This window comes from Megalops cyprinoides, chromosome 14, assembly GCF_013368585.1.
Source record: "Megalops cyprinoides isolate fMegCyp1 chromosome 14, fMegCyp1.pri, whole genome shotgun sequence".
NCBI classification, from domain to species: domain Eukaryota; kingdom Metazoa; phylum Chordata; class Actinopteri; order Elopiformes; family Megalopidae; genus Megalops; species Megalops cyprinoides.
The window spans coordinates 16,746,561-16,770,739 of NC_050596.1; positions in this window are offsets into that span (position 1 = coordinate 16,746,561).

Sequence of the window (24,179 nt, forward strand, 5' to 3'; positions counted from 1 at the left end):
GTAGCAGTGCTGTCACAGATTGATGGCTGCAGTAATATGTGTATACAGTAGGTTATTCAACAATTTTCAGAATTTTGATCATTTGGCCTAATTTCTAAAGTAAGACAGTAGCTCCAATTGTATAAGGATGTTCAACGATTGCAGTTTCAGCAGTGGTTAGCTGACGCATTTAATTCTGAATGTGACCCTGCAGTATCTTGCCCCAAATTAGGTTGGGTTTTTAATGTTTTTTTTCCCATTTATTCAAGCTCCTCTCACCATGACAACTTCTGCACTTGTGCAGGATTGCTGAGGAAAGATGAATGCAGTCCTCAAAAACAAGCAGTCAGCAGATATTTTTCGCATTAGTGGTCATACAGTGAGCTATACTGGCATAGGTGCTCATTGAAGGACACCTCACGGTGGGAATTGAGGGTCAAAGGCCATAACCTCTCCAGGTTCTCAGAGGGCTTCTCAGGGTTTCTTTGCCAGCCTATCAGCTATGATACAGCCCAGATATAATTGCCATCAGACACCTGATGAAGGGTGCCTGAGAATGGTGAGAAGAATAACCCCTGCTGACATTCCACACCCTTCTGCTGGGGATAGGTTGTTGGCTGATTACCTTGCTGGGATCAAACCTGGGCCACAAAGCTTAGATTGTGCTCAAGGCGAATGTCTTAACCACTGAACTGCTCAGGAGCTCCAAATTAGCTTAGATTTGTACCTGCTCCTTGCCTTTAACAGGGGCCAATCTTGTTCATAATTTAATGTTGCCACTTCAGGTTAGAAAAGATATTCCTCTGCTGTCATTTCCATGGTGAAGGCGTTCAAAAAGGCTTAGTATTAAAATATTCAGAGCTCCAGAGTCAGCAGATAAGAGGAGATCATTAACGACTTTCACCAGAATAGTTTCTGTACAGTACTTTGCATAAAGATCAGATGGGAAGTGTTCTACTAACTTGTTTGAAGCCACGTAATTCTGTAGTGGGGATCCATAAAAGCATTGAAAAGTTATTTATTTATTTGCCATAAGAAGGAAACTAGACACAAGCCCATAGTAACATCTTTTGTTAGAACTGTTGTCAGTGCATTTTTTAAATGAGAGTACAAGAGAGGAGCCGAGTGATTAGTTGGTGATGTTAACATAAGCAGGCTGAGAATGTAATGGTTTGTCTATGAGGGTTTTGGTAGATTCAATCCGCCAAGTTGTCATTCTGAGGAGTTGTAAAGAATAAAAATCTGCTGCCTAATGCAGCTATACCAAAGGAAAGCAGGCCACTTTAATGCAAATTATTCCTATTGGTATTCTTCAACAACAATAACTTTATTTATTGCATCATTTCTTCTTTAATAGGTCCAAAAAGTTGTATCATTTCTCAGAAGTCTCATTCAAAGCACTTTTGTCTGACAGCCATCTGGGAAGTTATATAGTTTCCTCAAAGGCTTAAGCGTAAACCACAAGCTTTTTTCACTCCGGCATTTGGAAAGCTACCATGTGCATTAGGAGTCCACAATACACCAGGGTGTGGAGGAGGAAGAAAAAAGAAGTAAAAATGTTAAAATAAATTCAGTGGAGACATTACTAAGACAAAAATGCAGTCCGATTAAAATCAAGCTCATGAATATTATTCGGAATGACTTTATCGGTTGATATTACTTGACTTTTACTTTAGCTGCATGGTTGCAAGTTAACTATCTTTCAAATGTAGTGGAATTGTGCCCCAAAACTATATCCCATCCCCATAACTACATCCCCCCCAAAATAAAAACAATTTCCACAAATAACCTGCATTTTCCAAGTGTTCATGGATACCTTGCAACAGCATCCTCTACACCCCTGTGGGGACCATATGTAAATTTGTTTTGATCAAAGAAATCTCGGACTTGAGGAAGTTCTCTTCTCATTATATTTTCAAAGCCCTCCAGGAACTGGGGTGAGAGTCATTCACCAATTTAAACTTAGATTTAGGATAAGGTACAATAATTCATTGCTTACATTACACTGGAATCAAGGTGTTATTTACTGATAACTGCAAGTAGCATTGGCAAACAGGTATTCTGCCCCAACTGGATGGCAAAAGGGTGTATATTTGTCAGTATATTCTGGATTTTGGACGGTAAAAGTGAAAATTGTCTACAAAGAATTTCACCAGCCATGTTGACGGATACCAATTATGTCTAGCGTAAACTCTGGAAGGCAGGCATTCCATACATTATAGTATATTGTACTAACTTAACATGATTTTGTGGTAATAATGCACAATGTGCACAACAATAATTTTCCAGTTTAGGAAGTATCTTTTAATCACAACCAATCATACCCAATGTTTTTTTCATCTTTCTCTCTAGAATACTAATGCCTCCTGCTTGTTTGCTAGATCGCGTCCCAGTGTTCCAAGATTGACAATCAAAGAGGCACTAACTCCTACTACTCAGGAAGAACATACATTGGTGGTAAATACTTAATTTCGACATGTCACATCTGTAAGAGCTGCAGAAATGCAGGTGCAATAATTTGCCTCACTTTAGTGTATGCACACTTTATTTGTGCATTGCGGATCATCTCTCTCTCTCTCTCTCACACACACACACACACACACATGAACACACACACCTCATACCATCAGTTGTTGGCTCTTATTAATCAATGGTAAGCAGAAATATTGTAATTCTTAAGTGATGGCCATAATATAAACAACCATTACAGATACAATATATTATATATTTATTGATTTGTTTAGATAAAATTAATAGATTTATCAAATTTCAACAAATTTTACAAATTGATTATTTTTCCAGTATTTATTTTCTAAAACATTATTGTTTAATCTCAATATCAGTTTAGAGATAGAGTCATGTTGTTCAGAAATAGGAATTGGTCCAATGCTTACTTTTCCTCATTCATTTGTTTAGTTCCTATTCAATCAGTAGAATGATATTCTACTGATAGTCAGCATATTCACAATATGAAATTCATGTATTAATATTATACTTAACTAACTAACTAGCGTTTTAAAGTGTGACAGCACATATTGTTGGTACCCACTTACCAGACAAACCTTCCGCGAACTCAGATAAAGAATACACAATGTAGAGTAACTAGTTAGCTGATGGTACAACTTATACAGGTATTGGAAACTTGATCTCCATGGTAACTCATTCAGTAAGCCTGCGTTTCATTGGATTGCAATGCTGTGTGAGAGATTTAAATCAGCCAGTTAACTAGTTAACATATCAAAACATAATCTAGCTGGGAGACCCCAAGTATTTGACAAGTTGAGGTAACAACTGAGTAATTAGCCTTACATCACACACGACTTATTAATGAAAGAAGACCATAGATACATTTCATTAGCTGACAATCTGTGGGTTGTATGAAAAATCTAGACTGGCAGCAATTAAAGGGAAAATTTATACAAATTTAGGGTAGCAAAAACAAAACTAAACTATCTTCACTCTAAATGCTTTTAAGAATGTAGAGAAAACTACATAGACACTGATTCAAAGAGCACTGGTTACTTTCCCATCAGGTGGCTGTACTGCACAGAGTCAGACAAGAATACCACTGGTGAGTGGAGGAAATGACAGCTGTGAGGAGCAGATTCAAACAGCAGGGAGGACATGGTCCCGTCTAGTAAACAGATCAACCAGAAGCAGCCTGCCATTGTACCTGAAAGACTTAAGCCACTCCGACCCAGCAGCTGGACAGAATGTGCTGATGGGAAACTCACATATCACATCTGTCAGTGAATGTGATGCATATGGATGTATTTATTAGTCTCAGGAATAATAAATGATTCAAGATGTATCTGGTATTTTTCATTTTCTTAAATTTAATATAACCATTTCACACATCCATTAATATTTGTATATTAAATCATCTTATTCATAATCAAACTTGATTCTCATATTGGAGACAAAATGAAATTATGATTTTCTGGCAGATAGTGATGGTGTTGTTTATGCTGTAATGTACTTTGTGAGACTAGTAGGACATAAATGCTGTGTGATGTGTAATGATTTATGAAGGGAAAGTAACTATCCAGTGACCAAACAACTTTATTTCTAGATAAACAGTGAACTTACTCTGCATATTATAAAATGTACGATGTGCCATTACATGGCTTTGGGATGAGAGGGTCAGAAAAATGTCTAACTCAGGATGAAGTTTTATGTACTTTAAACAGGTCAAGGAATATCTGTATAAACCTGTGGTAGAGTCATCACTATATCCAAGTTCCTCCATGTGTTGGTTAATCGAACCATGTCTTATTGGTTGATCAAAGTGTTAACTGTGGCAAAACTATCAGTGGAAGGTAATCTTGATTCAGCTTGTTTGCTGTACAGAATTTATCTAAATTTTGTAGTTATACAGTACATGCCAAAACATATGCAGTATATTCATAAACAGAAAATGTTAGAATTCCAGTACTATTAGATAATGTCACATGTCCCAGGCATTTTTAGTTGAATTCAAAAAATTAAAGTGATTTTCTGAAATGGCAGTAGCATTTTTAATTCAACAACTGTATTAGCACCTGATGGTTAAAGACACATGATGAGTTAAAAAGAGCTAAATGTAATATCGCCATGATTTTGGCAACAATGTAGAAAAAAAATGTATACGAAGTTTTTTTTTTTTTTTTTTCTTGCACCCTGTAATGCTTTTCTCAGTGACTGAATTGCCTCATATCATGTTAGTAAAAGATATAATGACAGAGTGGCATCTTTTTGCCAACTATACTGTAACTGTAGCTGTGTTTCTTATGGATGGATTAATTGCTGATGTTTAATTCCCATTGCAACAATCATTCCAGATATCAATCTCATCACCTAGGATTTGACCCAATGCTAGGACACATGTTACAGAACTGGCTGACTGGAGGTCATGAAGCATGTGTGACATTTTAAGTGAATTTTACATTTTAGCTACTTATCTTAAATGCATTCATTCACACAACAATGGCGCCTACCTAATAAGTGTTTGCTAGCAAGCTCATTACTACCTAGCTAAATTACCATAGCCAGCCAAGTTGGTTAACTCACATCAAAATGAAGTTCACACAAGTAATATTAAGGTAGCTGGACGGCTAGACAGCAAAAAATAATCAGAAATCCTAAATATGTCCAGTATCAGTAATAATTTACCAAGACTGGTGGCATATGCTCATTCATTTTCACCTAGCTAAAACTTGTCCTTGTTATGTAGTTGTAAGCTAGAAGTAGCTATCTGTATTGGGTCTACAGAATGTGCCTCAAAATTATAGATAGACACATTCTAGATCAGAGGACAGATCCGATGTTCCATATACCACGGGTTTGTGAATTATACAAGTGTACTTCATTTCCCTGATGTTACCTGAACTGTCTTGTGAGTTTTCATTAACAAGAGAGAACACACACAATGTTCAGTTTTGTAGTGAATGTGACTCATTTTACATTTACATTTAACTACTCATGTAGCCAGCAAGTCATTAAGTTATTACAGGTCTCTTGAATGCGGGGTGTGATAACACTGTGAGACAAGATAACTGACATTATCACAGAATAACAAGAAATACAGAACTAGAGAGCATTCAGCAGCTAGCGTAAACATAGCTGGCATGCTCAACTAGTACCAGTTATCTAGCTAAACCAATGATCTGCCATCCTGATAGCTACTAGCGCCTGTTCTAGCTAGCTAGCAGCTATTGTTGTGGTAATGTTAATTAACTACCTAGCTGTATTTATCCTCCTAGCAACTAGCTCTTCCATTCATGTTTTCTCAGCTGTATATTATGTGCAGGTACATTAAGGGATGTTTCTTCTGTTGTCCTCCATTAATGTGACACTCAGTCAATTTAAAGTTTCAAGTTTATTTCCATATACTTGACAACAATACAACATCATTACCAGTAATGAAATTCTTAGCCTCAGAGCCAACTCAGCTTTACATAATAAATAAATAAAGTAAAATAAAATCAGTAAAATAAGTTAAAAAGTAATATAAAAAATAGAATAAGTAAAAAAAAGAATTAAAAAAAGATAAAATAAGTAGGATTGTTATTAGCTAGCTAAATGAGTCTGCTCTTCTGCCAACAGGTGCAGAAAAAACAAACAAACAAATCACTCAGATTTTGTGCAGTAGTTGTTTGATTGACAGCTGTGGTGATAGTAGGTTGAGTCAATTGACCAATGGTGTTATTTTCTGTCCACAGTTGCTAATGTAAGAAATGATGTGTGAAAGCAAAAAAGTAACATACTCATGCTGAAGAAAAGTAACACAGTAAAAAATAGAATCACAAAATGTACTTGAGTAAAAACGTTGTTGATTAAAACCACTCAAAAAAGCACAAATCCCTTTCACTTTGCATCTCTGGGTATTGCTGGGATTTAATAAGTGGGCCTTCTTTTAAGTAGTATTATAGAACTTGTAAAGTTTGTGATGCTAGGACCTTTACATACAAAGTCGAGATGAAAAATGTCATTTCTGATGTCTGATATATCCGGTTTGACTTTGATATATTTTTGTATTTAATATCCATTTTGATGTATGATTTATCCACTTAGACTAATTTTGAACCGAATGACCTCTCATATTATTTAATGCAAGGAGATTAATCAAGTCGCACTCCAGCACTCAGACATCTAAGGATCTTTTTTTTTTTTTTTTCTGATGCACGCTGATTTAATCAAAGCACCCCATACTCTGTGACCTGAAATTCTCCCATGCTGTGATCTGCCGAATATGTTCCTGTTTCTCTGAGTCACTGCTTTGATTAATCAAGTCAGAGGACACACCCTTCTCTTAGTCCTTGGCCAGTTTTACAAAGATTGTTATTAACTGATGCTTCCATCTCTTGCCCTAATCACTCGATGCTTTGATTTATCACAGTTGAATACATAGCTTGATGTCCAAAGCACAGATGAAGCTGAAAATTATACATGCCTTTTTAAATTTTTTTACATACTGGTGCAAACGTATTTGTCTTAATTCTTAAAGCAATGCAGCTGGAGGTGATCCCTGATGTCCAAATTTAGCCTTTATAACCAAGCTGCTGTAATTCCAGCCTCAAACTGACACTGTTAGAATAATCCTTTGAATCGTTTTTGAATGTACATATAGCATCTCTCTGGACCAAAGGGACATCATTAGGGAGATTGAACGTATTACCACTTAACAGCTTTCCTTCCCTAGGCCAACTATCACTTTTCTCTCATCTATTCCCTGTAAGTCTTGCTGATGCACTTCTGCTGCTATGTCACTTGCCATTTGGTTTGTGGAATTAACATAGATCCAGAGTGGGTGGTGGCTGTCTTGTTTGATCTGAGCATTGACATTGTTATTCACCTTTCTGTTTACTCCTGTATCAGGTTCTTGTGTGGTGTCAAACTGCCAGCTCTGTGACTAAGACCCAATGCATTCAGCTGTGTGCTTTGTCCTTTGAGTAACAGTTATTCTTTCATTTTTTTCATAAAAAAATTAAACCATCACTTAAATTAATGATACATTTTGTTGAAATACACAACAACAAACACTGGAAAAACTGCCAAAATTAAAATCCCAGTGAACATTGCCTTTAAGATCTGGGTCTCCAGTTCTCATTATGCTGCAGTTCTGTCAAATGCCTCCTCTCAGTTATCATAGTGACGCCAATCAGTGTGTGACCTCAGCTGGCATGGCTGATTATAGTGCCACTGTCCTCTGAGAGAAATCTGGGAAGAATCATTTATGAATTCTGTCTTGTCCCACCTGGAGAAGTAGTAGCAAAATAATTGATGCCAGGCTACTAAGTACTGTTTTGTTGAAGTGGAGTATTGTAATTATAGATTTTCAGTTACAGTAAACATCAGTTCCTTATATTTGGAAGTTAAGAAAGACACCTACCAAATCCCCCACAAAAAAATGTTCCCCCCTCTTTAGTTATATGGCTGTGCAGATGCACTGAGCTCCAGGAGCAGTTTGAACTCGTTTGACATAAGAATTCTTCTGCTGGTTGAAGAGGATCCAAGTCTGCTCTTCAGAAGATAATGTGCATCCCCCAGATGATAGGAAGAAGAGCAGTTTTCTTTCTAGGAAATGTAACAGCATACGACCACATCTGATGGTTACGCTGCTTATACTACATAGTTCAATGTCTTTCAGGTCATTCTTACAGTACATGACATTCACAACACCTCACCTAATCCAAGGCTTGCACTTTGCTGTAGATCTGATCCTGATCTTGAATTATGATGAGGTTCCATTATGCCCTTATTTCTAACAATATGTTTCCAAGCAGTTGCCGTAAGGCCTGTGCCACTGGTACTGTAGCACCGTCTGGCTCGTTTAAACTCCCTATATGGTCCTTCCATCCATGCCTACACATACACCTCACACTCAGCGTGCCGTTCTACATGGGATTAATATCAAAGGATTTATTCCCGCTTCTCTGTTTCGCCACTAATTTTATAAGCTTCTTAACCATTTGGATTCTTCATTTTTATTCGTCCTCAGGGGCTCTGTAATCTAGCTGTTTTCCTGTGATTTACAAGGACGCTTTCTACTCATCTGTTTCGCCATTGCCATAAAATGCGCGGAAGAACACATCACAGTTTTAACCTGACCAATAAGCCTTCTTTGGTGGAAATGATTTGCTTTGCTGTGTTGTGATTCAATCGATAAAACTCATCAATCAAGGATTACTAAATTAAGTTGATCATTTTGGCATTATTTTCATTGAAATAACTGTCAATATTTTATGTTTTAGTTTTCTTGGTTGTCATTGTCTTTCATATCAATCTATCATCTCTATTAGCTCCTCATCCTGTTACCTTACTCTTGTAATGACCAAGAAAAAACCAAACATTAAAAACATTGCTTACATTATTCATACATTAAAACACATACACAGGTTATATTTTTAATTTATTGCTTAATCTTTTTTGTTGAGACTACCCTTAGAAGCACATAATTTTAAGTAGAACATTTCTAAAAAAACAAGTGGCCAATGGTGCTTGTGGAGTTGTGGTACACAGCCATGTTCTTTGCAGCAACCTTACTAGTCTGTATTTTCCTTTTTTTCTGTAAGTGGAAATTCAAAGCTGTCATTTATTGTGTAGTTGTCGTTCAAAGCTGTTCAATATTGTGTCACATAAAACGTTTGCCTGGAATATTAGAAATGGTATGACATAACCCACTTCATAAACATCTGGACAGCCCCATAAATAGCTGTGTATAATGTGCATTAGTACAAACCTACACTGTAATCTGTGCTCCATTAATGGGTGTACTGCTCCATGTCCCTATTATGAAATGTATAGATTCATGTTTATACTTATTTTAAGCCCCGCTGCTCATATCCCACGCTGCTACCACTGTTTCCAATGTTGCTTTGCACTGGAAAATGGAATCTGAGTTCTGGGCAGCTCCTCCAGACTACAAATGTAAAATGGGTTAGGACCACATGTACAGTGCTTTTACAGTCACCTTCCTTGGCATCGTGGAATACTACGCAAAGGTGTAGTACACGCCTAATACCTCTTTGTGGAGGTTCAAGTTGGATTTAATTCTGTTAACGATTATTGAGATTTTTGAGACGTCTCATTGAGGCATCTCATGAGATACACAGTTAATGAGGGTAAATGCAAAACACTGTTACTGATCAATACAAATAATTACGCCTCATTGGAAGTAAAGTGCATTTGACAGACGGAGATGAGTTCTGCCAGATCGTATTTAAATAGATCTCAGACTGCCACAGCAGGCCAGGTAGAAGTTACATCATAGCATTAGAATTATTATTGATGAGTGTATATAATTTACCCTATAAACCCTGCCCTATTTTTAATGTTTTGGACCCCCCTTAGGGTTATTCAGTTTACTTAGGAACTGTAATAGCTTTACACATATGCCATATATCATGTTGTTCAGTCCTGATTAGTCTAATGAAAAAATCCTGATCATGGCATAAGGGATGTGAGACAAAGTACTTTTTGCTCATTGAAAAAAAAAAAAAAAATCCTCTCCAAAAGCAAATGTGTCAGCTCAGTTATCTCTACAGAGGATGATAGTATAGCTTGGTAGTCAGGTTCGTATACATATAAAAACATTGCTTTGTAGTATGAATATTGCTATACAAAACATATCAGGTGAAAGTGTGCTCAGAAATTTGAAAGTTATTTAAAAGTCTTGTCTTTTATTTATTTTATCACAGTGCTATAACTATTACAAAATGACGTAAAAACTAACATAAAATAAGTGCAAAACAACTATAGATCACAATAACAAATATAATATTTACATGAATAATGGCATACAATCAATTACAAATGTATTCACATTTTAAATGATTACAATCAAATAGACATAATCATATATCACTTCATATGCCAGCCATATTACCAGTAAAAAGAAAAAAAAACTTCATTAACAGAAAAGTAAAAGATGATTGAAATGAAAGTGTTATTGCTGTAATGTGCACAATGGCAATGAACACAAGTTGTAGATGTGAGTTCACAATGATGGACATAAAAGAAAGGGAAATGAACTCTAAAATCTACACTACTGTACTCTAAAGATTTAACACCGAAAATTCCGCCCTGAGGAATTTGTTATGTAAGATCCATGCAAGAAACAAAAAAGGAAATGTATTCTGCTGATTAAATTAAGCATTCGCTTGAATTTATTAAAGCTTTAAGCTTCATATTTGCATGATAACCTTATGACCTGTGAAAAATAGGCATTCGTGCATGCTTTTTGGGCACAATATATGGTTGTATGAGCTCACCACAGAGAAGCTCAGTGAGCTTTCAACTTTCATTATCTATAAACAACCATAAATGTATGGTAATAGCACACCACCAAAGGTTTAGAAAAAAGTATATATATATTTGGAATTATCTGTTTTAAGCACTAAATGTTTGTAATAGTGCATAGCTAACACAAACTGCACCTTGATGATACACATTTAAGACATGGAAATGATGTGCCAGTCGCACCTTGAAGCATCCATGGAGATCTATATGCTTGTTGACAAGCTATATCTAATATACTGCAAGGACACTTAATGAGCCTCCCACAAAGTCTTTTAGAGAAAGACAGCTTAATGTAAACATTAACGAGCACAGGTCTTAACCACATTTTCATGAACTTTCCACCACATATGTTTGTATATATTTTTAACATTTAAAGCAATGGCATTAAAAAAAATCCAGCTTGAAATACCTTGACAGCTCTGCATTTGGTCTTGGATTTTACTAATTTTCCATATCCTACGTGAAAATGTGAAAGTACTGTTTGGACTAATTAAGGCATTTTTCTCTCTTAATATGTTTCTAGGTTTTTCAGATTGAAGGAAATGAGGAGGCCACATATTGTGGGATCATGTACTTGGCAGACAAGTTATAGTACCACTCATCATTGCCTGCAGATAAACTATCGCATCAAAATGTAATTTCTAATTCCATTTAGATGCACTAAAACAGGCTCTGATTGATGAAGACCAGGCATATGGTTTTTGCAGCATAAACAACATCATGTTGTTTTCATATATTTTTTTAAAGAAACACATAAATAGCAAATTATTTAATATGGATGTGTATGTGTGGGAGGAAGAGAGGAAGGCCAGGTGGAATATTTGAGGAAGCAAGATAGCGGGAGAAGGGTGAAGGACAAATGATCGAAGTAGCAGACAAGTCCTCACTCCTGTATCTCCGCTGCACTTCCATCTGTGACAGTTTGACCCTGTAAAGGAATTGGCCTGGTATGCAATCTGTGATTTGGCTAAGAGCAATCTAAGAGCAATTATTTTTCCCTTGATGGAGCTGCAATCATGAGTCTCCTCGGGCCACCAACTTTGACATCTTTGCTTGGAGTTCCAGTTATAAGGGCTGTAGTATGGCATGCTAATATGACATCTACTTGTCGTGGAATGACCGAGAGGCGATAATAAAAAAAAAACTGATGAGGTCAAAAGGTTTGATGAGGTGATGGTGGTTTATTTCACCCAAGCCGTGACCGGTGAAAGTAACAACAAATAATAATAAATTAACAATGAAGAAATTGAAAAAGAAAAAAGAAAAAAAAAAAACAAAGAACACAAACAAACTGCCAACAATAATTGCCTAAGCAGGCAAAAAGAGAACACATCAATTATACTGTGATTCTCAATCCCACTACCCTCTTTGCCAGCTTCCCCCTACTAACTGAGAGTTACTCTTATAAAGACAATCAGCCATCTTGGACTAAACTACACAGAACAACATAAATCAATTAACTCAACAACAGCCATAATCCAATAAATACTGGCATACAAATATCACTCTATCACATCTAAAATGTTTCATGGGTATTTTTGCTCTTTACAGCCTAATACCATTCAGTTATAAAAGATTAACCAGCAACCACCGGAAACTCCCCCACAGTCACCTCCCATGTTGGTCAGCCCCATTTGTCCCATCAGCCCCCAGGTCCTTTGGCTGATGGAGTCTGTCCTGCTGGTGCCCTTGGATGTTGGATGCACAGGTAGGCCCTGTTCCCCCCCAGACCACAAACATTTCTTTAATTGTAAAAAGAGGTGCAATTGACAAAAATTGTCCAAGATTAGAAATGCTTAATCATTCAGTTGGCCAACTGTCCTTGTTGGTTTGTAGAGTCAGTGGTTTGGGTGTGTTTGGGAGGAGGCAAACAAAGGATCTGGTAAAATAAAATGGGGATGGTAAATGGTACCATGGTATGTTTGCCCAGGACCTTTCTGCTTAGTTAACCTAGGTCCATGTAACAGACATGCACTCCATTACACTACTGGAATGTTATTTTGCGTAAAACCTTTTGGGAATTTTATTACATCCGAGTGAAGTTGCTCCCTTGTAAAACCAAAGAACACATGCTGAATCCTTTGCATCAAAAACAGTATTGTGTTTTACGTTGTGTAGAACTGGATTTTTAGCAGTCTTTTCTTGTGTTCTTGTACTTTCTTTAAAGATTTCAGAATTATCAAAATTACAAGTGTAGCATTTTCAATGTGCAATGGAATCTTTACATAGGTGGCTGGTGCAAGATGTAATTGTGATTCCAGAAATATAGATAAGAATGCTTGAACAAAATGGTCTCTCAAATCTCCCACATTCACATGTGACTGGCAAATCATAAGAATGTGTGGGAGCTGTAAATGGTAATTCTATTTCTCAGTAATACATCATAAAATGGGCTTGGAAATATCAAAGGGTTGTAGGTGCTTTAAATTTTCTTTGAGGCAGGCCTGGCAATAAAGTGTGGCTTGTGGTGATAAGCCAAAAATGCTGAACTGCAATCCAAGCCATTGAAAGCTTTGGATATTCAATTTTTCAACATGAAATGTGGATTCTGTTTTGAGCATGTAAAACTATGTCTGGGGTCCATCAGCCCTTGTTTTACGTGAAATTTTCTTTTTTAACAGAAATGTCATTCTTCTAAGCATTTTAAGATGCCTTGCATGTGTCTGGGGTAAGGTTTTGTCTGTGGAAGGAACTTCTGTTCGATCTCCCATGAGGTAAATTGATGATAAATTGATTAAGACAGATGGAACAGGCAATATGGGATTATTAAATTGTCACCCTAAAGAACATAATATTTTTTGATATTACTGAAAACAAGAACAACAAAAAGCTATTTTATTAGTTTAACATTAAATTGACTTCTGGTGGGAAAAATGTCCTTTATAATGTTCTCCCAGTGTTGGAGGAGGAGACAGGATTGAAACATTTTTTGTAGTCATAGAGGAACTGATGACATTAAAGGTTCAGCTGATCAAGATACTTGGACTTCAGCACATGTAAATTTTTTTCAGTCTGTTTAGGGATTGTGGAGAGAATATTTACCCATAGCTGTATATTACCAATGGGTGTACATGACTTGTGTATCTTGTCTGGAAGGACTCTTTAGGACTCCTCCATAAACTAGATTATTTTCCATGGAGAGAATGTTATCAACAAGGATCATGTTCCTGAATAGGTTCTAAAAGTCAGATTTTCATGAAAAGACAAGGTACATAGGACTGATTCAAATATTTGAAAGATATTAATTTTGCATAAATATTTCTATATTTAAATATATGCATGAGCCTGTGTAGAGGCATTTTAGGTGGCTCTGTCCTGGTAATTGAGAACACCTTGTTTGACTGATTGAATAATTGATTGAATGGAGCTGCATGGTACCTCCCAGTGTAACCGCACCATTTGTGATTTGTGAGGTGTGTCTGCCTGAGGAGAAATGCAGGTGAAAGGTGATGAGGTGATCCTGAATTCCAAGGTTTAAAATACATTTCCTACTACAGAGCTTTGGATTTCCTGGATCCTGCACCACTCCCTGTACCTATTTTGTGATTTTTTTTTTGGAATGGTTTGGTGAGTCATTCAGTTGAATTATCAACTTCTACATTGTCTGTATTGGTTATATAAATATTATTAATGTTAAACTTTTTCAGACCACATACCTCTAATTCTGGGCACCACACTTTAAGGACGTATGCTATGCAAAAGGTAAACAAAAGGGTCACAGGACTGGTGCCAGGTATTAAACATAAATCTTTTTAGCCTTGACAAAAGGAGAGTGATTTGACTGAGGATTTTTTTTTTACTTTTTAAATTTTTTAAATGAATGAATAAAATGTGATACAGAGGATATATGATATATGCAGTTCTTCAGGATGTAGGTGGAAAACAAAGGTACACATCATACACAAACCTCAAACTGTGGATGTGAAAGTGAGTCAATGGAGTATCAATTACAGTCATCTGCACTGTACACTGTAGAAATCAGCCAGCCATTAAGTAGTATCAAATCAGTTACAGTTTGCTCTGTGTGACTGCATTACATTAAGAAGGCCATATTCCTAATTCAGTCAGTGCTTGCCTTACCTCATTGTTCTACAGCCTTCTATCAGTTTTGTTGCATCTCATCTGAGCTTCGGGTGCGCCACTCACATCTAAAAGTAAGCCTTGTTTGCTAGCACGGTGCAATGATTTCTTTTTGGGCATGTGTGTTTTTCCTTCACAAATGTGTTCATAATTCAATAATCTGCCTTAGTGGTGTCATTGTTTTCTGACTGAGATTTACTGAGGCTCAAATGATCTACTTACATTGTCTAACCATGGTGTTTATTTCATCAGGTAGAGGATTTTTAGATTTTTTTCCTCTCTCTCTTTTCTCTCTTCTGTGGATACATTTGGCATAAAGGGCCCTAATTAGACAAAGTGCAATGACTAAGCATTAGCAGCAAGCAGGTACAAAACAGTTTTGGGGCAGGTGAATCTAAAATTTGGTAATTGGATTGTGCTAGCATTATGTGTTATAATGGGACGGAGCCAAGGCTATTACTAAATGGGTTGGAGTCACATTAATTTTTTTCAGTACCTGTGGGTGTGGTGAGGGCTGGATATCGTGATGACCAATATTTCCCCTTTTTCATATTTCCCCTTTGCTGTTTTCAGCATGCTGGAGTCTCTGACCAAATTCACCATGTTCGATTCCTGTATCCATAATACTCAGAGGATTCTGAATAAACAATGTACAGCAGTGTTTCTCACGTCCTGTCAGTCTGCTGATTGGCATTCATCGGTGGGACGTTGGTGACAGATCCTTCAGTGCCTTTTTCCCAAGCATCAACCTTGCTAGAAATGGTCATGAACTATATGGTAATTTTACTGCCTGATGTACAGAGTTGGAGAGGTCCAGGTGTAGAAAGAAGTAATCCCAGAATGTGTTCCAGTAACTCTGATTTTCTAACAACTGATCAGCCAGTAATGGAACTCATTAGTGAGCTCAGCTAATTGAGTGCATGGGTGGAACAAATACAAGTACTTAAGTAAGTACTTCTACTTTTGAAGACTGGGTTTTTCTGCTCTCTGCTAATGTACACAAATGTAACTTTAACAGTTTATCTTTAATAAATAACCTTGCAGACAGTGTTGCATTAGTTGTCATGGCAATGCAAGCATATGGCTGCTTAGTGCATATGGGAGAGCTCAGTCAGATAAGAACATGCTGTATTTGACAGCTAGATAGATTGCTAGCCAGCTAGCTAACTTCATATCCAAATAATGAACTCTGCAGCTACAGTTTGGTTCAAAATGAGATGCTACTCAGTCATAACATTTTAAACTTCTCAGATTGATCTCATGCACTTGTATGGGATTATAACATGTGGTCCTGTATATTTCATGTACATCTTGTACAATTTCTGTTGTTTTAAATACAGTTGAGTTTTGGGCTTGTGTCAAAGTCCATTCTCTCCTTTCTCCCCGGTATTGCAGAAATGTGCAATAGAGTTTGTCAAGTGTCAGGTGACATTTGGTTAATGGTGGGCTGGCAAGGGAAGGTTAGTTCCATTGGAATTGCTCAAACAGATAGTGATAGTGCCATTTACAGTACCTTTCAGAAATATTCATATGAACTTTTACTGGTGTGTACAATATATGAACTGTACTGCACATTTTCAGCAGTGATAGCTGCTAAGAGAAGGCAAGGAAAGTCAATTAGTTAAAAAAATGGCTATCCAACCTTAACTACTTCAGCAGTTCAAGTTGGCCATGGAAGCCAGGCTTCTCATTGGAATCTGTTGGAAAAATGGATTTCAACAGAGGCTGATGAAGCATGTTCTCTGGCCCTCATTGGACAGTAACAAGATTATGTCAGCCACTGGAAGTAGACACATGATAATTTATTTAGAGAGGAGAGTTTTATTCATGTTAAATTTGATGATTGACAAATGGGTGTGTATTGTCCAGGGTTTAATTTTTTATGATTTATTTCACAATAACAATTTTTTTTTAATTAGCTAACTTAACGGCTAGCTTCGCTCACTACTAGCTAACCAATTTACAATCGCAAATTGCCTATATTACTGCAATAGAAAACATTGTGGATGAGATTTTGTATGACTCGTTTGAATCCATTAGCTTAGAAGAAAAATAAATAAATAAATCAGAGCGTAGACAAAAGCTGCTACTGATCTGATTGAAAAGTAAATATGTAGAAATTGGTCTTTTTAGTCCTTCTGGTATGTGAAGGTGGAGTGGCTTGCTACCATGGTCACAAAGCAAATGAGCTTCTTAAAGGTAGTTGTCTGATGAGGTCAAGAACAGGATTTGATGATTTCCATAATTTTGACAGTTTCAAAACGGCATGATAATTCAAAGTGCATTAGTGCAAGTCTCAATCCTCCATTGACTTAAGTCTACTAAGCAGAATATCAGTTGAGCATACAGAAATAGGCACTTGTCTTAAAGTGGAAAAGAATAACTAAATACAAGACCGTACTAAAAGGTTTTGATACATCGTCCTTGTTGGGACATCAGGAATTGACTGAGGCAATTGGCTTCTAAAGGCACAAGGAGGGCAAAAATTCTCTAAACTAGTTTCAAGGAGTTATTTGAAGTAATTGCCTGGTATTATGGATGAGAGCATGAGAGGGCATGAGACAGCAAGGCATTTCCATTCCATTCCAGTGCAGGCCATAAGAGATAGGGAACACCAGAGACTTCTTTCAAATAAACATTAGAAAATCTGATTAGTTCATTTGTGTTTTACTGATCATGCATTCCAATGTGCACAATTATTGTCAACAATCCTAGGTGATAAAACAAATATTCACATTTTCCTGAAATTTAATGTAATCAGTTTTCATGTTTGGGCCTGAGGCTGAACAATGCTCTAGTTAGTCTCTCAACAACTTAAATTGTGAACTGTTTCTTTTTGTGTGAAACATAAGTAATTAACCATTGTATGCAGACTTTTTAGACCAATAAGAAACATGGGATTTACTGGATTATGGTATACAAACATCCTATTGGGGATTGCTGGTCCTCAAAGATCCAGCCACCTTATTCAGAGCGAAGGATGAAATTACTGCAATGTCTTGAACAGCCTCATTCAATAACATTGGCTATATACACTGACAAAGGGGTATATTTTCACACATGCTTAAAATGCTTCTCAGGCATGTCATTGGAATATGGGGTATTTTTAAGCCAAGGACTCATGCAAGAGTAATCTAGTGTTTGCCTTGATATTGTGATTTTTGTAAGAATGCTTTGATGTGCATTGATCTCATCACCTGATCCCTTGGATGTCGTGAACAACTCTTGTCTACTGACAGTGATTAATGACACCCATTGCTTTAGAGTTCAGTTGTTCATTTATCATAGTCCCTTAGATGTACATATAAACCGTGCACAAAACCTTTCAAAAAGGTCCAGGGTTAATTTTGCGCTGTGTACGGAGAGATAATAGTTTTAATTATGTCAAGCCCATGGGACCCAGCATTGAATGGATGCCGTACTGCTGACATTAGCATCTATGTGTTAGAGCAGTGCACATGCATGCATTATTATGAGCCTCAGCAATATGTGCAGCTATTTATTGCAAGGAATTGATTTCACATGTTTATGGGGAGAATTTTTTTTTTTTTTTTTTAAACTTCACCAGACAGTTGTTAGAAGTGTTTTTATTTCAAGATTGACTATCCAGTAAAGCTATCAATTTTACTGGATAGAAACAGGTCTTTGAACCAGTTTTAATTTCATAGCATGCCCTTCTATATATTTATTTCAGTTTAAGATAACACTTGAGCTTGTGAAGGAGACACCTTCACTGGCCCCCATAATACCCCATTGCCACTGTATGCCTTGTCTTATTAACAGGGGGAATAGACGTTTCACCCAGTCTTCTCACCAATGGGGTGCTGCAGCAATCTTTTCTAATATTGTAAAGAAATGTACAATGTCATCATCTTTAGTCAGGGAGTGGAGCTTTGAGTGCTCGAATGCCACCACAGGTGCCCGCTGGGTTGGCGTCATGTGCCGGGTCGTTATGTGGCTCCTGCTTAATTCATCATCATCCTCCTCCTGCTCTTCCCGGTGGCTTCGTCCCACCTGTCCTTGGACTTACTGCAACTGATGCTGCATGCTTTTATAGTTAGTCCTGATGTGCCGCCTCCTTCTCCATGGACTCATCTTGTGCAGCGTGGTTCTGAAGGAGGACTTTTACCAGGCCTGACAGCTCTGCCACGAGTACCTCTGTGCCACTTATGATTGTTCCTCTGAGGAGCTTGCAGCCTGTGCACCTTGCTCTGTTTCCTCTGCCCTGTCTTGCCTTGTCTTGGGTGGCATCTTGCTCTGTGTTGGCTTCCACCTAGACACAGATCACAGTCTGACTCCAAATTCAGAGAGGCTGAACAACAACAATAATTTATTTAAAAAAAACAAAAGAAACCGGTCAGCTGATAAGTGAGCCATCTCTCTTGCTCTCCAGCCACATGATAACCACTGGTTGGTTGTCTACAATTAAATTACACAATGACAATTACAGTTAGCATTTAAACAATAACCTGTTTAGAATGAAGCCAATAATATGAGTTCTGTATTGGTATTGTACATTGGAAAACAAATAAGGATCTTTAAACAATTACCAATTGCCATTTTGGGGATCGGTGGAGGTGGATCTTTCACAGAGCTCCATGTCCTCAAAGTGAGGCTTGGTCTGAGTCCATAGTCCATGTGAGAGCATACCCATTCTACACAACCAATGGCTAGGTGCTGATGGGGCCATAAGCTATGTTTATGGAGAATCTCCCATTTGCAACCTATAAACAATAACTCTGTCAAAGTACTTCATTGCTTTGCTAGTTATAAAATGGCCAGTCAAAATTCATTTATCTCAGATTTCAACTCCGATCTGTTTTACATTAACAGATCAGCGCTACTTTAGTTGGTTGTGTCGTGGGGATTGAGCAGGTTTTGTTTCTGAGCTTACTGGGATTGAGAAATATTGTTTCCTCTTTCTAAGATTCAGTTCTGCTTTTATTATTGAATCACATGGTGATGCTGAATAATTGATTTCAATCATGTTTTATTTTCAAAGTAGAAAACTGGCACATATTTAAAATGGACAAAGGCTGTTCAGACATGGATGCTGCCTTTATGGTACCACTGAAGACAAGCATTTCAGTTAAATAGAAACATAATAATTTCCATGTGAAATTATTTAAAATATTCACTTATACAGTTTTACAATTTATGACAGAACAATTCTCTCTCTAACTTTATGTAATGTTGCAGCTGGGGAAATCAACGATAAGATGACATTTCCTTGTCATTGACAATGACAAACATCTTAGCTTTCACCAGAATCTACAAAACTAGACAGCTGACTTTAAAAGTGTTTCTCTGTAATCAGTGGCATTTATAGTTTGTGTGAGGGTGAGAATGAATGTTTAAATGTGAAATTTAAAATATTTCATGTACCAATTTACCAACAAAAGGTCTCTTTCCATCAGATTAATTTCAGACCGGATAATTGTCATTATGCATGAGGAGTGTGTTCATGATTAAATAAAAGCATCAGTTAGCAAGCAACACCTGCCTAATTACCAGTGGTAACAGGTCTGTGACTGTCATGCAACATGTTTTATGTGGCTGTGTCAAGGCTCAGCTTCCTGGTTATGTGTGTGTGTGTGTGTGTGTGTGTGTGTGTGTGTGTGTGTGAGGTCTTAGGTAGGCTTCACCTTTATGTAGGTCATTTTACTCCACAAAAATGGTGCCCTTGGTCATGTAATTGAGCTACCTGTACGTGAGTAGGTAAGTATGACAACAATAAGTGAGGAATAAATAAAGTATTTTGTACTTAATGCTCAAATGTTCCTGATAAGTGCAGCAACTTATATGTCTATTAATTTTAGCATAGAGATTACACAGAAGCCACCCAGTGTTTGATGTGTAGTCTACCTTTTTGAAGTTGATATTCTATGCTTGTAACATATCTTTTGATTGGCTGGTACAAATTTTATTCAGATGTTATCTGTCAGAGCTATTGATCTCCTTCAACAAATGCTTTCAGAATTGGAAAGAGGTGGCTAAATTGGTTCAATGAATTGGTCCAATTATTGGAGTTGGATGTCCGGCTGGAATGGTAGTGTGAAGCCCTCAAAGATCAGGGTTAAGTAGCAAGAGTGTTTCTAGTATGTAGATGATACCAGAAATAATTATACAGCTGTCAGCAAGCTGGAAGCTCAGTCGGTTGGGATAAAAGCAGCAGTCTAGGATCCTACTGTCAGATTGCATATTTCTTGAGTGAATTCATTGAAAAGCTGCAGTTTCATTGTGTTGGACTACAAAGAGATCTTCTTGAGTACTGTCAGGGAAAGAATGACTAGTGATGAGAAATGGGAATATTTTATTTCTCCAGGGAATCGACTAAATTGATCATGCTTTGTATTGTATCTATGGATCTGTACTCTACAAAGAGCTGCGTGTTATCGAGTTCTCAGTAAACCACCATGATATTGATCATTACTCTTGTAATTTTTATTGCATTTATTTTTTTATGTTTCTTATTATGTAGTGTTTATTTTGATTTTTAAAGTCTGAAACCCAAAATTAAGAATATCCAGTTTATTTCTAGATATGAAGGCAGGATTCTGTCAAGGGCCATTAAATAATCTCCATCAACCTTTTTTTCTGTTTAGATATTCTTTGTCTTTTATTGCAAGTCTTCCACTTATGATTGTAATTCAAAAAAGGAAAGGTTTTCTAGGTTTCATGGTTTTCTAATTTTCTTTTTTTAAATTTCTTTGAGAGGCTATGACCTTAACAATGTCTTTACTGAGTCATGCATTTAAAAAAGCATTTAAATAAAAAATAAATACATTTTTTCATTGCTTTTTCTTAATGTCCACTAGCTGAATGTGTAACATTTTGTGGAAAGTAACCCCTGAAATTTAAGATTCATTTACAGGATGATAAAATAAAAAAAAAAAAAAAAAAAAAAAACTTGAGAAGGAAAATACTTCCTAGAAAAATGAAACTGGTTAAATCATAATGCTCATTTTCAATGGCACTTTTGTCCTTAGTGACATAAGCTGTAGGTTTTCTGTTAGTCAGTTGCAATTGCATGCTATATGTATGAATAACTGCATTTCATTACATTATTGGCCTTTAGCAGATGCTCTTATAGGTTACAGGTTTTTTTGTTATCCATTTATACAGCTGGATATTTACTGATTGGGGGTTAAGTACCCTGCCCAAGGGTACAGCAGCAGTGCCCCAGTGGGGAATCGAACTGGCAACCTTTCGGTTACCAGTCCTGCCTCCTTAACCACTCTGTTATGCTGTTGCCCCTTAAAACAAAGAAGACACCAGAAGAACATACAACTGAAACATCAAAGAGTGTATAGGGAAGTATTGGCCATTGTGTCATGTGTCAAAATTTGACAGACCACAAATTCACCGCCCTAGAAGCTTGGTGACCCAAAGCTTATTAATAAGATGTTTTTATGAGGCTATAAACAACAGCCATATAGTTAATGGTCTACATAGTCAAATGTAGAAAGTGTTCCTTCAATAACACAGAATAATGTACATTATTTCATTAAAAAGATTATACTAAACTCATCACATAATTTTCGTGTTTTATTGTGAATGACACCATACTGTCAAATGTATTTAACAAGCAGTATCCAATCGTAACCAACATTTCTCTATATGTATATATAGACTGATTGGTTGAAAGGGTTATAGTTAATGTAGATGGTGGGGCGATAAAAACGTCACATAAATCATGTTTTAATTAAGCTCATAAATGCTGAATTCAAAGTAGCACACACACTATATTTCGGTTCTTTTGTAGTACAGTTTAGGACCTCATACACAAAATCTATCTGTGACAAAATGTCTTCTTCCTCAGACCTCAAAGACCACCAAAGATCAAGCGAAGAGCATCACTGGAAAGATAAAAATTTTACAATGGATGACATATGAAAGGAAACCAGGCTGTGTTGGTTTGGGGGGTGTGTAATAGCTTGGAAAGTGGGTTATATCTAGGAAAAACAGGCCAAATGAGCCTCCAAAGGGGGTTGAGAAGATCACATCTTGGGAGACAGCCCATAGGCATGAAATGTCTTGTGTGGAGGTGGAAGATCAGGTCTTTAAGGTGTATAATGGTGCATCAGCATCTGAGATGGGAGTCTGAGGGTCTGGGATGGAAGAAATCTCATTTGAGATGAGTAATTGCAGGAGCTGATACATCCTGCATCTAAAAAGCCCTGCTGCTTGTTTTGTTTTTAGAGATGATAGGTGGGCCCAGGTAGTTGGCCAGCTGGGAGCATAGTGTTCTTGGTAGGAAAACTGGGAGGTAACATTGTTTCTCAGGTAAGCAGTCGATTAAATGCCTCGTAGGTTAGATTTTGAAATTGGTGCAAAATGTAATTGAGAGCTGTTGTAGTATATCTTTGCAAAGGCTTTCTGTTGATGTTGAAGTATATATTATCACATGCCTAGCTGGAACTTTGAAAATCCAAAATATAATATCTATTTCTGCCATTTTGGCATCAGTTTAGATTATTTTTTTGTATACTGATGCAATTGATGAAGGACAATTGCTCCTAAAATTTTCATTAACAAATGAGTTCTGCAGTTTTTATTGAAGAGATATTGCTGGAATAATAGCAAACAAGTAATAACTTTGGCTACCAGCTGATATAGTAGTGCAGCCTTGAAAAAATGAAGACATTGACAAACCTCTTACCACCTTGGATGGTCTGATGGACCATCTGATGGACATGGGCATGGTTCTTGAGGGCCAGGGGATTCATTAGTACACTAGCAGAAAAGTTTAGTGGTTGCTGTCATCAGTATATAAAAGTCTGAGGTGGCCACCTAAACTATGAGTGAAAAGTCAGCACTATTGTCCTCAGTGGTAAATTTAAAACTGAGGAGGCAGTGCCTGAGTTTGCCTGAAGCTCAGAGTGTGTATGTACTTTGGAGAGAGAAAATAGATTCTTTTAGTCTGTCTTTGTCACCAATCCCTCCATGAGGGCTGTTCTTCTGGATCCCAGGTTCAAAACGCCGGCCAAGTCATTGCCTGATGAGTCAACGTATACAAAGTTACAGAGAGATGTGATTGGCGGAAATGGATCATATGATGAGGCTAATGTATGCAGAAGCAGCAGCAGCTGTTGATCTGGCTGATTTGGCTTTAACAGAAGAGAACTGTGAGAAGCTTGCTGTGAAAGGCTATGCGACAGAAGCCTTTTTTGAGGGAGCAATGCGAAATTCAGCGAATGGAAATCCTTATGAATGTGACAAAACCTGGCCTGTTTATTTAACAGTATGTTGTCTTGTAGATATGTGCCTGGAGGAATAATCCAATGAATTATCATCATGTGATACAGTTGTTACATACTAGTTGAAGAAGTCAAAAAACA